Source organism: Bos indicus, chromosome 15 (genome assembly GCF_029378745.1).
Source record: "Bos indicus isolate NIAB-ARS_2022 breed Sahiwal x Tharparkar chromosome 15, NIAB-ARS_B.indTharparkar_mat_pri_1.0, whole genome shotgun sequence".
NCBI classification, from domain to species: Eukaryota; Metazoa; Chordata; class Mammalia; order Artiodactyla; family Bovidae; genus Bos; species Bos indicus.
Window position 1 is genome coordinate 81,934,163 of NC_091774.1, and position 15,119 is coordinate 81,949,281.

At 43.4% G+C, this 15,119-nt stretch overlaps 1 protein-coding gene across 1 annotated transcript in view; it reads left to right on the forward strand.

The window, feature by feature from the left end:
* The first annotated feature begins 11,705 nt into the window (after positions 1-11,705).
* LOC109569947 (olfactory receptor 9Q2-like) overlaps positions 11,706-15,119 on the forward strand; it is a 28,433-nt gene continuing 25,019 nt past the window's right edge. Inside the window, exon 1 of the mRNA XM_070804314.1 lies at positions 11,706-11,795. The gene's annotated coding sequence lies outside the window, so the exon portion shown is untranslated. The remainder of the gene's footprint in view (positions 11,796-15,119) is intronic.

Below are 15,119 nucleotides of genomic sequence, written 5' to 3' on the forward strand. Positions count from 1 at the left end.
GCCACCAGGAAAGTCTATGAAAGGTCAAAGGTACTCAGCAAATATTATTACTGTTGTCTAGTTGCTAAGGTGTGTCTGATTCTCCTGTGACCCCATGGACTGTAGCCTGCCAGGCTCCTCTGTCCATGGCATTTCCCAGGCAAGAATACTGGAGTGAGCTGGCATTTCCTTCTCCAGGGGATCTTCCTGTCCCAGGGATCAAACCCGCATCTCCTGCATTCAGTTCAGTTCATCGCTCAGTCGTGTCTGACTCTTTGCGACCCCATGGACTGCAGCACGCCAGGCTTCCCTGTCCATCACCAACTCCCAGACTTGCTCAAACTCATGTCCATCGAGTCGGTGATGCCATCCAACCATCTCTTCCTCTGTCGTCCCCTTCTCCTCCCACCTTCAATCTTTCCTAGTATCAGGGTCCCTTCCAATGAGTCAGTTCTTCGCATCAGGTGGCCAAAGTATTGGAGCTTCAGCTTCAGCATCAGTCCTTCCAATGAATATTAAGGAATGATTTCCTTTATGATGGACTGGTTGGATCTCCTTGCAGTCCAAGGGACTCTCAAGAGTCTTCTCCAGCATTCAGGTGGATTCTTTACCACTGAGCCACAGGGGAAACCCCAGCAGATATTAGAGCTTATTAGTTTTTCTTTCTTTGCTTTTCTCTATTAGGAGAGAAGTGAAAGAAAGTAAAAGAAGAAAGAAAGTGAAAGAAGAGCTTTGGTCAGAGTTGACGTAAAGGTGAAGAAGAGACAATAAATATCATGAGTAAATTTCATGTTATTTTAGAAGGTCATAATTCCTCTGGAGAAAAATAAAGCAGGGCAAGGGGAATCAAGAGTTTGCAATTTTAAGAGTCAAGGTTCATTGTAAATGTCACTTCCCTGGAAATCATCTCCCTGGAATGTCTGTCCCCGTGTGGAAATGATTGATTACAGATATGACCTGCTTCTCATGGTAGCCTATACAATTCTTGAACGCAGGAAACGTGTATCCATGTGTGGACATGTATGCACGTACGTGTGTGGGGTGTGTTTGCGGGTGCGAGCTTGCAGGTGTGTGTGTAAGTTTCACTCTGGCCTGTAGCACAGCTTCCACAGGGAAGTGCGATGCGATGAGCAGGGGGTCCCCATCCGTCCCCTTCCCAGTTCCGCTTTTGTTAAAGGAGATTTTTCCTGACAGTGCTCCTTTCCTGTCTTGCCTGGACATTTTGAGACTCATAAAAAATGCTTGTGCCTCGGATGCTAAGAATAAGTGCCACAGTTTCTCAGCCGCAGAGAACTGGCAGAGGTCACGCAGCCTGCAGTCTGTGCCGATTGCTTCTCCGAGCCAGGCATGCGTCCTGCTTCTCTTTTCCCCAAGGTTTCTCCAGGGTTAAAGATGAAAGGGGAACCTTGATGAAGCTCCTGACCCCGGGAGGTGGCCACAATGGGCCTTGTCTTTCCCTTGGTGAATAGGCTCCCGTGTACCCTTGCTGGGTAAAGTGTGTGGTGTGGGGAGCCCTGTGTTCACAGAATGTGTTTCTCCCAGGTCACATCTGGGGAGGGTGGGTGAGCCCATAATTGTTCCCAGTGAGGAAACCGGACCCTGGAAAGTGGGTGACGCCTCAAGGGACAAGTCAGAACTAGAATTCAGGCTTCCTCAGTGCTGGTTAAGTGACGGCCCAGCAGGGCACATGCTGCTAGAGACGGGCATATGTGGAAGAGGAGCCTTCTCTATTGTTAATTACAGGTGCCATTTATCACGTGCCTGTGTGCTAAGTCGCTTCATTCGTGTCCTGCGGACCGTGGCCTCCAGGCTCCTCCGTCCATGGGATTCTCCAGGCAAGAATGCTGCAGTGGGTTGCCACGCCCTCCTCCAGGGGATCTTCCCAACCCAGGGATTGAAGCCTTGTCTCCTACATCACCTACGTTGGCAGGCAGGTTCTGTATCATTATCATCACCTGGGAAGCCCCGTTTATCATGTAAACGGAGAACGGTCGTTTACATTATGACCGAATGTAAATGGTCGTATTGGAACCCAGCGTGACCAATAACTTCTCCCTGGGGACCTGGGTCAGCCGTTGAGTGGGGCAGGACCTGCTAGCAGTCTTGTGCTGGAGAAGGGAAACCCACAGAAAGAAAGTCACGATGTCAGTGTCTCTCTATCTCTCTGTACAGATCAATCTACTGCTGGTTTTTACTCGCTAAGTCCTGTCCAGCTCTTGTGACCCCGTGGACTGTAGTCCCCCAGGCTCCTAGACAAGAATCCTGGAGTGAGGAGCCATGCCCTCCTCCAGGGGATCTTCCCCACCCAGGGGCTGAACCCACGTCTCCTGCATTGCAGATGGATTCTTCACCACTGAATCCCCTGGGAAGCCCAGACCTATGTATTTTTGATGTGAAGGGTCCAGGGAAGCAAATGAGGAGGAGTGGCTTGGAGAGGGTAGGAGAAGGACGCGGGGGCACACAGCTGGTTAAGAGTGGTGGTGGGGATGGAGCAGCGGGTGGCGAGAAGGACCCAGGGGTCCGCTGTGCTTCTATACCCTCAGCCTGAGACTGCAGTCAGTGAGCGGGCACAGGCTCATGAGCAAACAGAGGACAATGAGCAAGGAGGGAGGAGACTGTTCAGGGAAAGGTGAAGTGGCTTTCAGGTGAGGAAGCGGGTCAGGTGAGTCTGGTCCGCACCCAGTGCTGCTGAGTCAATTTTTTTTTCCCACTTGTCACATGCATAATGGTTCCATTTAACGATAATCTTGCTGCCCAGCTGCCTCCAGCAATATCAGCCACTCTCTGTGGGGCCTGGCACCAGAAGTCTGCCGTGACTTCCCTTGATTAGTTAGCAAAAATACCCAGCATCATCACTTGTCATGTTGAATTAAAAAATAATTCCTGGTTCTGTGGTGACCTAAATGGGAAGGAAATCGAAAAAAGAGGGGATATATGCTAAGTGTATATGCGTGAATGTATTCACTTTGCTATGCAGCAGAAACTAATGCAGCTTTGTAAAGCAGCTACGTGGTTCAGTTGCTAAGTTGTGTCTGACTCTTTGTGACCACATGGCTTCCCTGTCCTTCACCATCTCCCGGAGTTTGCTCAGATTCGTGTCCATTGACTCGGGGATGCCATCCAACCATCTCATTCTCTGCCGCCCTCTTCTCCTTTGATTGAAGGCAAAAGGAGAAAAGCAACTATACTATGATAAAATTTTTTTTAAGAGTAAAAAAAAAATTCCTTTTTGTATGCTCGTTTCTTCTGCTAAACTCTGAACTTACTGCTGACCACAGCACACACCAGGGGTGACCTCAGCTCATGACCTCTGCACTTGCTGCTCCCGCTGCTAGAATGCAGTTCCACCTGACATCTGTGTGACTCGTACCCAAGACCCCTTCAAATCTTTGCTCACGTATCACCTGATGAGGCCTTCCTTGCTTACCCTATTTAAAATTGCGAACAACCTCCCTAGTATCCTTTTCTGCTGTATTTTCCTGCATAGCACTTATCACCATCTGACATAAAATTTTTTATATTAATATTTTTGGAGTTTGGTTGCTTTACAAGGTTGTGTTAGTTTCTGCTATAAGAGAAGTGACTCAGCCATACATATACAGATTAGCTCCTCTTCTTTGGATTTCTTTCCTGTTCAGGTCACCCTAGAGCAGTGAGTACGGTTCCCTGAGCCGTACAGTAGGTTTTCATTAGTTATCACTTTTACACGTGGTCTAGGTTACATCCCTGGGTCGGGAAGATCCCCTGGAGAAGGGAATGACCACCCACTCCAGTATTCTTGCCTGGAGAATTCAGTGGACAGAGGAGCCTGGCAGGCTACAGTCCATGGTGTTACAAAGAGTCGGACACAACTGAGCGACTTTCGCTCACTTACTCGTCAATACTGTAGGTACATGTGACATAATATTGACATATGTTTTTCTTCTTGATTCTCTCACTCCACGTCTGTGTCCGTTCATGAGTGCAGGGTTCTCTGCTGTATCCTCAGTGCCTAGAATGGCCCTGGCATATTGTAAGTACCCAGTAAGTATTTGTGGACTAAACGGCCAGCTGGTGTGTGCACCTCTTCCCATGGGACACACTGATCACGGTTCCTGGCTCCTGGTGCAGGCCCGATGTCTGCGGAAGGAAAAACCTCGAGATTTGTTTCTAAAGGGATTCGATCTAAAGCTGGCTTGATCATTTCCTGTTACCTCCCGGAGCTTCACGACTCCCGATTCCTTTTGTGAAGGGACGGCTGGGGCTGGACGTTTGTTCTTGTTGGCTCCCCCTCAACTCTCCTTTGAAACAGAGCAGCTGCTTATTAACGTCTTGTGTTTTTCCAGCGGACCTTCACTGATCCAGTCGGGCAGAGCCCACGCGAGCCCTGCCCACTGCTGCTTCCTGCGCTTCCCGTGCACGGCTGGCACTTGCTGGACAGTGAATGAGTGTCTGTTGACTGAAGGGGCCAGGTATTGTTAGCAGTGCCAAGGAGAGCTTAAAATATGTTTCTTGACCTCAGGCACCCGAGTGAGTCATGCTTTAGGGAAATCCCCACCCCTCAGTGCTTCAGTACAGACATCTTGAGGGAAATTCCTTCATCTAAGGAGTCAACATTTACAAAATTATGCACCTCCTAGGGTTCCAAGATTGAACATGGGGATTCTTTCTGTTTAGTCACATGGGAAAATTACAAATCACATGCTCAGATTTCTCTATATTTAAGAATCCTTCTCTGAAGTCTCTCAACTTGCAGGAAAAAGGCAGAGATGGTGCGTCACCCAAAAGCCTATTTGGGTTAATCAAATAATATACTAAAATATTCTACTTACTACTATTCATTAGTTCATTAGTCAATAATAAAGATACTAAATTCATTTATCTTAACAGATGAGATCTGATTAAATGCATTAGGTACAGAGTCTAAGATTCTAAAATATTTTTGTTAGCATTTAATCAATTCCTGTGATTTTTATTTTAAGGTACTCTCTTTCTTTTAAAGATTTTAACTGGGTTTCTTATTATGAAGAATACATTTTGCTGTAATAAAATGAAAAGATCCATAAAAATATTAAATAAAAGGGGGCAGTGGCTCCTTCTTTCCCCTCTGCCTCCCAATCTCATCACCCAGAGAGAACTCACTACTTTTGCATGGATGTTTTTATGCTCAATAAGCATTTATGTACTTAAACAAAAATGATATGTTTTATATCATTTTCTGCAACTTGCTAGTTTGCTTTATGTTGTGGAAATTTTGCTGTTGCTGCTGCTAAGTCGCTTCAGTCGTGTCTGACTCTGCAACCCCGTAGACGGCAGCCCACCAGGCTTCTCCGTCCCTGGGATTCTCCAGGCAAGAACATTGGAGTGGGTTGCCGTTTCCTTCTCAGTGGAAATTCTAATAACTTGTAAATTGCAGTATGCTTTCTTCCCATTCAAAAGCTGTATAGGGTTCCTTTGTATGAAGATATTCTTATTTATCTATTTATTCTCCTAATGTCTTCCAATGGGGATGTTGGAACAAACTCCAAGCATGGGTAGTTATGCTCTCTTGCTCATCATTCTGATGATAAATGGGTAGAAACAGAATTGCTGGTGGGTGTGTCCTGTGTCAGTTACACAAACCGGAGCCTCTCTCCCCACAGTTTCTTTCCTTATAGAGTTTTGGTTCAGTGTGGGCCACAAGAGTCATTTTGCATGAGTTTGGTAGAAGGAAGTGAATGAAAGAGAAGTCCCGCTCTTTTAGACTTTAGGGGCGGTACAGAGCACCACAGGGCTGGGAGAGAGAGACTGTCACAGCTCATGGACCTTGTCCCTTGGGCTTCCCCGGTGGCTTAGCGGTAAATCTTCTGCCTGCAATAAAGGAGATGTCAGTTTGATCTCTAGGTAGGGAAGTTCCCCTGGAGGAGGGCATGGCAACTCACTCCGCTATTCTCGTCTGGGAAATCCCAAGGACAGAGGAGCCTGGCGGGCTACAGTCCCTAGGGCTACAAGGAGTGGGACACGACTAAAGTGACTGAGCACAGCACAAGCCGTGTTGCTTACGTGCTGGCTTACCTGGTTGCCACGGGACCACTTCAGCTCCTGCCAGGTCCCGCAAGAGCATCTCCAACCCCTGGGCCAAGTGCAGGCTTTGCAAGCTTCCCTGCTGCCGTCTACCCAACGCTTATAAAACTACACTTTCATATTTTTGTAAATAAAAAATGAGCAATTTTAATTCATATTGAATTGGTTTTTGATGTTGTATGCCAGTTTCCTAAATGCTGTTACTTATTTTCTTTATTCATTAATCTGATACTTTGTTTTAATATCATGTTTCTATATTTACTTGAGTTTGTTTTCAGTATTTACTTTTTTGTTCCACAGGTGTATTTTAACCCTATAATAGTTTTAACTTAATTTCAATTCCTGAAGCTTTGAATTGTCTTTTGATATCAGATAGGGTGAAACATCTTATTCTTCTTCAGAAATTTCCTGGCTTGTATTATGTGTCTAAAGTTCTAGATAAGCTTTAATATCAACTGGTTCTATCAAATGTATCAGTATCTATGTGCATGTATGCATGCTAAGTCACTTCAGTCATGTCCAGATCTTTGCAACCCCACGGACTGCTGCCCACCAGGCTTCTCTGTCCATGGGATTCTCCAGGCAAGAAATACTGGAGTGAATTGCCATGCCCTCCTCCAGGGGATCTTCCCGACCCAGGCATCGAACCCTCGTCTCCCAACGTTTCTTGCATCAGCGGGCAGGTTCTTTACTGCTAGTACCTCCTGCAAAGCCCGTATCAGTATCTACTTCATTAATAACTCATTGGATGAAAACGATAAGCTTTTATTATTGCTCATACTCTAGGGGTAAGCCAGCTGGTGTTTCTGACTTTAGCTGGGGAGGCTTATGAATCTGTAGTGAATCCTGGATAGGGCTGCAGCTTGGCTGTCTCTCACCTCTTTATCTGGGGTTGGCTGGCTAGAGGGAGCCCTTGGGTAGGGCGACTGGGCTCTTGTCCCCATAGTGCCATAAACTCCAACAGGCTAGCCCAAACTCTTCCCAGGACAGTGGCAGACTCTAAGAGCCAACGTCTCTCTCTCTTTTTAAAAAGTTATTTTATCTATTTATTTATTTTCGGCTTTGCTGGGTCTTTGCTGCTGCACAGGATTTTTCTTTAGTTGCAGGGGTGGGGGCTCATCTCTAGTTGAGGGGGGGAGAGCTGCTCATTGTGGTGGCTTTTACTGCGGGGCACAGGCTCCAGGGCATGTGGACTCAGTGGCTGCAACACGGAGGCTTATTTGCTGCGTGACACATGGGATCTTCCCGGACCAGGGATTGAACCCGTGTCTCCTGCATTGGCAGGTGGATTCCTTACCACTGAGCCATTAGAGAGCCCAAGTCAAAGTTTCTTGAAGCTTGGTCTCAGCATCCACAGTGCCACCCCTTGAGCCATGTTCTGTTGGGCAAAGTCATAAAACAGGACAATGTTGAAAGAGGGGAGAAACAGATTCGGTCTCTGGGAGGTTGGAGCTGCAGTCACATTGCTAAAGGTATGCTAAAGGGAAACCCTTGACTGGGGTCATTGATACAGTCGTGACACAACCAAGCAACACGAGCAGAAAGCTCACTGGATTGGATTTGCACCAAAATAATAGATTTAATTCTATGAGAAGTGACATTTTCATATTTTTGAGCCTTCTTATCTAACAACGTGGTAATTTCGCCCAGTTTATCCATTTATTCTGTTATGTCTTTCTGTTGTATTCAGTCACTCAGTCATGTTTGACTCTTTGAGGCCCCATGGACAGCAGCCCACCAGGCTCCTCTGTCTGTGGGATTTTCCAGGCAACAATGCTGGAGTGGGTTGCCACTTCCTTCTCCAGGGGATCTTCCTGACCCAGGGATCGAACCTTTCTCTCTGCATCTCCTGCATTGGAAGGCAGATTCTTTACCACTAGCGCCGCCTGGGAAGCCCTACGTCCTATAGATTTTTATGATTTTCTTTATATAGGGTGGTGCATTTTTTTTTTAATTAAGTTGGTTCCTAAGTAGTAACCAGTATTTTGTTTTTGGTATAAATTAAATCGTTCTTCGATTGCATTGTCTAATCCAGTGTTGCCCAGTAGTAATAAGAGCAAAGAATATGAGCCACAATCATAATTGAAAATTTTCTTATAGTCACATTAAAAAGAAATAGATGAAGTTAATTTTTCATAATAGATTTCATTTAACACTGTATATCTAAAATACCATATTTAGCATAATTTATGGACATTAAGATATTTCATGCTCTTTTTGTTATGAGACCTCTTAACTCTGACTAGCCACGTGTTGTTATTGTTGTTTATTCACTAAGTCATGTCCAACTCTTTTCCAACCCCATAGACGGTAGCCTGCCAGGCTCCTCTGTCCATGGGATTTCCCAGGCAAGGATACTGGAGTGGGTTGCCATTTCTTTCTCTAAAGGATCTTCCAGACCCAGGGATCAAACCCACAGCTTCTGCATTGGCGGCAGATTCTTTACCATTGAGCGACCAGAGAAGCCTGACTTAGTCACATATCAAATGCTAAATGCCAGGTGTAGCTAGCTGTGACCCTAATGGACAGTTCAGAATTGGTCAGCTACAGCTATTTATCTTTTATATTTTTCTTCCATGGACATCAGACTAAAATCTTTTATTAGGTCATGATAATTTTTCAGTTGGTTCTCTGGTTTTTTTTTTTTTTTTTTTTTACATTGCAGTATAATAATCTGTCAACTGTAACTTTTTTATTCCACTTAAGTTTTTAACAATTTATTTAATTTAAAAATCTGCCATAGTGGTTATGATTATCAGAAAAATGTTAAATAATTACTGTCAGGGACAACTGTTTTGCTCCATATGGGATGTTAATGGAAATAACTTTAGTATTTCACATTCAGGATGATGTTCACTGCTAATTTCTGGAACGTAATTTTCCTTACCAACATAAAGAAATCTACTTCTAGTCTTAATTTTCAAGCTTGTTATTTTCATTGTCCTTAAACTGTGTTATATTTTACCAAATGCTTTCTGGGCATATGTTATAATAATCATATAATTTTCTCTTTTAATATATAGTAAGATAAATCATATTAATAGACATTCTAATCTTGGAAGGAATTCCAACCTTAGTTTTTTATACCAATGAAAAAGACTCACTTGGCTAATTTTTTCTTTCAAGGCCTTTGCAATTGACTCAATGGGTCTTTGTGGTTTTATTTTGGTGTGTGTACATGTGCATCTGACTCTGCCTTTGATACCAGTGTTATTTCTACTGTGTACTCAGAGTGTTTAAAACCACAGCATTATCAGTTCCTGGCAGGTTCCAAAGAACATTAACATACAAACCATAGTACTCTGATGTCTTTGGTGGTGGCTGGAGCTTAGACTACTTCTCAAGTCTCATAGTGTGTTTACCTTTTTTCTGTTTCTATTGTGTTAGCGTGCGTGTGTGCTCAGTCGCTAAGTCGTGTCTGACTTTGCGACCGCGTGGACTGTAGCCTGCCAGGCTCCTCTGTGCATGGGATTTTCCTGGCAAGAACACTGGAGTGGGTTGCTGACCCAGGGGTTGAACCTCGTCTCCTGTGTCTCCTGCGTTGCCGGCGGATTCTTTACCACTGAGCCACCTGGGAAGCCCATGTGTTAGTTTAATAATGTATGTTTTCCTGAGAAATAAAGCATGATGTTTAGATTTTTAAGTTTAAAATTACCTAGGATACTCTCTTGTAACTTTTATTACACAATATTTTAATCATGCCCTAGATCATAGAGAATATCTGATGGATACGCACTCACCCAGCACCTATCAACATTTGACTGTATTTATTTAATATTTTAAAAAAGCAATGATGATACTCCTGAAGCTTTTGTGTGCCCATCTCGGATCTCATTTCCTTTCTCTCCAGAGATAATCACAATCTCACATTTGTCATTAACATTCCCATATCTGCTTTTCTATTTTTACTACATATTTATGTCTCCATTATAGCCCACAGTTTATTTATATTTATTTTAAAGCTTCACATCTAGGATGTCCTAATGTTCATAACATTCACACCTGTGGCAATTTTTCATTTAATGGTTCTAAGATTTATCTGTACTCATATACATAACTCCTGGTCATATTTAATTTTTCGTTGATCAGATACAAATGAACTATTCTTTCTCATAATTTAAAATTACCTCCAAGAAAATTTCCCCCTCATTTTTCAGTCCCAATGGCATTTATTTGTCTTGTTTTCTATCTCTTTTTTACCCAAAGGACTGGTAATATGTTTTCTATTATATTGGTCATTTTAAAGAGCCAGTTCTGGTTTTATTTATCAGATCCATTAAAAAATTTCTTATGCGTCGTTACTTTCTACTTTTGCTGTATTTATCTTTAGTTTCTTTCTAGATTCTCTTCGTTGCGTGCCTGTGTGTGTACGTGTTGGTATTTGCTTGCAAAGCGTTCATTTATTTTAGGTGTCCACATGGTCTAATACGCGCATTTACAAATATAGTCTTTCTCCTTTACCACTGTTGCTACCATTCACAGATCCTAATATACCCTTAGTGTCAGTGATTTCTAAATAGTTTGAAATTTGAGGATGAGCTTCACTTTATCTCGAGTATAAACACACAGGCTATTTCAATATGCCAGAATGGCTGATATCCTTTTTCACTAGACTTTTGTTAATTTCTATGGTCCTTACATTGTTGTCAGAGAATGTGTCTTATATAATTAGTTCATATCTGAATGATAGTTTGGTTGGAAACTGAATTCTAGATTCAAAATACTTTGATCTTGGTAGACATTTTTCTTTCCTTTGACTTTTGGTATTGTTTAGAGTAAATGCAAAATCTGATGGCAGTCTACTTCTTGGTCACATATAGATCACTTGTATTTTTCTTTTATTATCTTCCGTTAATGTGTGATGTATTCATTCTACCCCTGTGTTTAGAAGCTTGTCTAGTTTTCAGTGTTGTTAGCAAGATCTTGGCGAGATGTTTGGATCTGAAAGCTTAAGATACTTTTTCAAGCCCAAAGAAATGTCCTTCTGTTGTTTAGAAGATTTTATCATTCTCTTGTTTATTCGTCTTGAGCTTTTATTAAAACGGGTATTTATTTCTTGTGTCTCTTAACTTTGGTTCATGATTCTCGTCCCTGCTGCTGGCATTTCTAATAATTTTATAATTTACAGTCTCAACACCAGTGTGAAACAAAAATAACTTCTTAATATTTCATTACAATTGAACTCAATATTTTTTCCACTGAAGGCAAAAAAAAAAAAAAAAAAGAATTCTTTCCAATCTAAGGTAACTAAGTCACTTTCAGTTGTAAACATGGCCCATTCAGGATTTAAACAACTCACGTCAGTTCAAAATTCTCTCTCCTTTTTATTCCCTTCTTCCCCCTGGGCAGGGGTCCAAGCTCCCAGGACGTTTCTGTATTGTCCTGGCATAGCAGGTAGGACATTTAGTGCGATGGATTATGAAGTCTAGGACACTCAGTACAGTGAGCTCCTCTGTTCTCACTCGCTCTGTGTGGAGGGAGCTGGTGCGTCCTGGTTCCTATTGTCACGTGCTTGTAACCGCTGCTGTCAGTAGCCAAGCCTTGGCTTCTCTGTTAAGAAGTGTATACTCTGGGTTCTATTTGTGTAGCTCTGAGGCGCCTTCAGCTCTCTAATATTTGTTTCATAATTGACCAGTAGCCTATCAGTGTTTTCTACTGGGGTGTCAGGATTCTGTGAGGTCACTCTTGACCCTCTGTCGTCACCATCCTCTGCTGCCATGTTGGATGCAGAAAATCCCTGGAAGTCTTGACGTGACCCTAGGAAGTGAGCACAGGTATCTTCTCTTTCAGATGCCTCTACAAAATGAGGCAGGGTCTTTTTAGCACCTATACTGACCTTCTCTGGGACTCATCTGGGGTTGGGGGGTACTGGGGTACTGGGGCACTGGGTCCTTCTTAAGATCCAGACAGCATCTATAATCTAATCTGGTAGATGCAGTTTATCCTCCCTTGCCTACTGATCGCGTCTTTGTTTTTTGCTGGTCTCAGCCTATTGATAGTAATGCTATCCCTAGCAATGCCTAGGGGCCTAGTGACCTTCTGACATCTCCTCTTTGCAAACTAATGTAACTAGACTAACTCATGTGGTTCTTATTATTATGGTAAGATACCCTCTAGCAATAACCATTAGGGAACTTTGAAGACAGAAAGAGTTTATTACTTACAAGCCCCCGAGTGTATAAGGCACGCCAGGGGGCATACAAGGAAGCCTCTGGTAGAGACACACGGAGAGCGCTTGGCCACAGGCCTGGGAATCTGCTTTGATTGAGGTTGAGGGTGGGGGTCTAGGGTTTCCCTGGATTGCTCTTTACTAGTGAATTAGAAACATAAGAGTGGGAATTTAAAGCAAGGGAAGAGAGAAAGAAAGAAAGAAAAAAGTACCCCAATGGCCACATAAACCAGTGTCTCTAAAACAAAGGAACCTCATGGGGTAGGGAGCAAAGCAGAGACTCGAGATGGCCTTCCTGGATGCGAAGCAGAGGCATCTTTGAAGTGGGTGCCTCGGCAACCAAAGCTTAAAGTCAGACACTCGAATTACAAAAAGGAAAGGCAACTGTCAGGGCTCACATTGCAATCTCTTTTTCCTTTTAGGTAAGAAGATGACTCTTTATTCATAGTGCGAATTTTAGCCTCTCCATATAAACTCTTTGCTTCCTGTCTTCCAGAATTGCTGTTTATAGTAAAAGATCCATGTTGGGGAATTCCAAGGAAAACTCTTTGTTTTTAACACAGCCTTTCTTGCAATTAAAAGCTTAACGTCAACACTATTTTTCTTTAGGGCATTAGACAAATCTATTTAGACATTTAATTGGTTTCTTTAGTTCAGGATGTATCAGGCCCACTCCTGAAGGGAAAAATTTTGACAAATTATCACTGCTTTCTGAATCATGGGGATAAAACAGGGCTATAAGGAACACAAGGTATTGAATTGTGGTGCTGATCTGAAACATAGACTGCCAGCTATTTCTCCAGCAAAGGTGGATTTATTTGGGACTAGCAGAGAATTGCAATTCAGGGTCTCCAACCACGGTGAGTGTGTGCAAATTCCCACATGACAAGGAGGATATTTTTATAGAGGGGAAGAGGGAGTTGGGAAGGTTACAGTAAGCAGAGTCCATGACTTTTCATTGGCTGAATCCTTGCCAGGGAAGAAAGTGAAAGTCACTCAGTCATGTCCGACTCTTTGCAACCCCATGGACTATACAGTCCATGTAATTTTCCAGGCCAGAATACTGGAGAGGGTAGCCATTCCCTTCTCCAGGGGATCTTCCCAATTCAGGGATCGAACCCAAGTCTTCCACACTGCAAGTGCTTCTTTACCAGCTGAACCACCAGGGAAGCCCAAGAATATTGGAGTGGGTAGCCTATCTCTTCTCCAGCAGATCTTCCTGACCCAGGAATGGAACTGGGGTCTCTGGCACTGCAGGTGGATTCTTTACCAGCTGAGCTGCCAGGAACGCCCTGCCAGGGAAAAGAGGAGCTTTAATTCTTCCTGTTGGGCTCTGCTATTGTTGCAGGATGTGAGAGCTCCCCCTTCTTGTCTCCCAACTTTATTTAAGTTTCTGTTCATTATTATTATTATTATTTTTTGCCATTCCCCCTTTTGATCAAGGTCTTTCTCTGAAAAAATTACTCATCAAGAATCAGGTTTTCTAGTTTCATAGGCTTTTCCCTCCCAATTCCAGGAAAGATCTTTTCTGGGTGTAGTGTCTCATGTTGGGGGGAAAATGCACAGATGGGAAATCTATTCAAGTCAATAGGGAGGGGTTCAGTTCAGTTCAGTTCAGTCACTCAGTCGTGTCCAACTCTTTGCGACCCCATGGACTGCAGCACGCCAGGCTTCCCTGTCCATCACCACATCCTGGAGTTTGCTCAAACTCATGTCCAGCGAGTGGGTGATGCCATCCAACCATCTCATCCTCTGTGAGGGGTAGGAAGGAGAACTCTAGGGTACTTTTTACCTTTTAAGTTTATATGTTATCAAGATTATAGACATGAGAGATCATCTGAAATGTTATTTCATCCTCAAAAGTTTGGGAAGGAACTTCCTGCAGGCCTGGTCTGGATATCATGGGAAAGCTGTCTCATCAGATGTCTGCTTCAATTCCAGAAAATCTTTACTTTTAGATCACCAGATGATATGTGGGTCCAGTCAGTGTCTGGTACTTTCTGGAGGGATGTCACATGAATCTATGAATCTATTCCTTGGCATTTGGCGACACAAGAATTGGTTAGCACCATCTAATGCTACTGATCTTTCCAATCAGGTTGAAGAGAATTCTCCTGCAGTCGTCTTTTCCGGTAGACAAAATCTCTAGGTTGCAAGGTGTGATGCTTAAAGGTCCTTTTCTCCCAAGGTCACCCTGTAAAAAATTGCTCTACCAAAACATGGCAGTCTTCAATAGAAGCAACTAGGGCTTTGCAGTGTTAGAGTGTCTCTCCTTCTATTAGTTTTGGGTCAAAAGAATTAGGAGCCCAGTACATTGGGCATCCTGTGACTGTCTCCAAGGTGGGAGTTAATGGGTTACTAAAGAGGGAGCCCAGTACATTGGGCATCCTGTGACTATCCCAAAGGTGGGAGTTTATGGGTTACTAAAGAGGTTATATTAGATTTCTAAAGATATATGGAGATATATATATATTTCTAAAGAGAGATAAGATTTACAAGGACTAACCCAATGCTTTTGGCCAGGAATTTTGAGGACCTCTACGAACTTTGCCGACTGAGTCTTAATCACGCCGTTGGGGTGTTCAGCTAAACCAGAGAATTGAGAGTGGTGACATGAAATGTTGTAAAACTGGCCAAACAGCACGGACTGGCTTGGGCACCTGGCACTGCAGTGGGTTCCTTGATCACTATCAAGTTCAAGGGGAGTTCACCAGGTAGAGATGGTCTTTTCCAAAAGAACTTTAGCCATCAAGGAAGTATAATAGCTTGTCTGCAATAGAAGGCTTCTGTCCAGTGTGAAAACATACAGGCCACGTCTAAAACATATTTATTATTCAGAGGAAGTTGTGTGAAGTCCACTTGCCAGACCCTAAATGGTCTGTTAGGCAGGTGAAACTCCAGGAGCAGTGTGATCAGGCTCCTGGGCTGT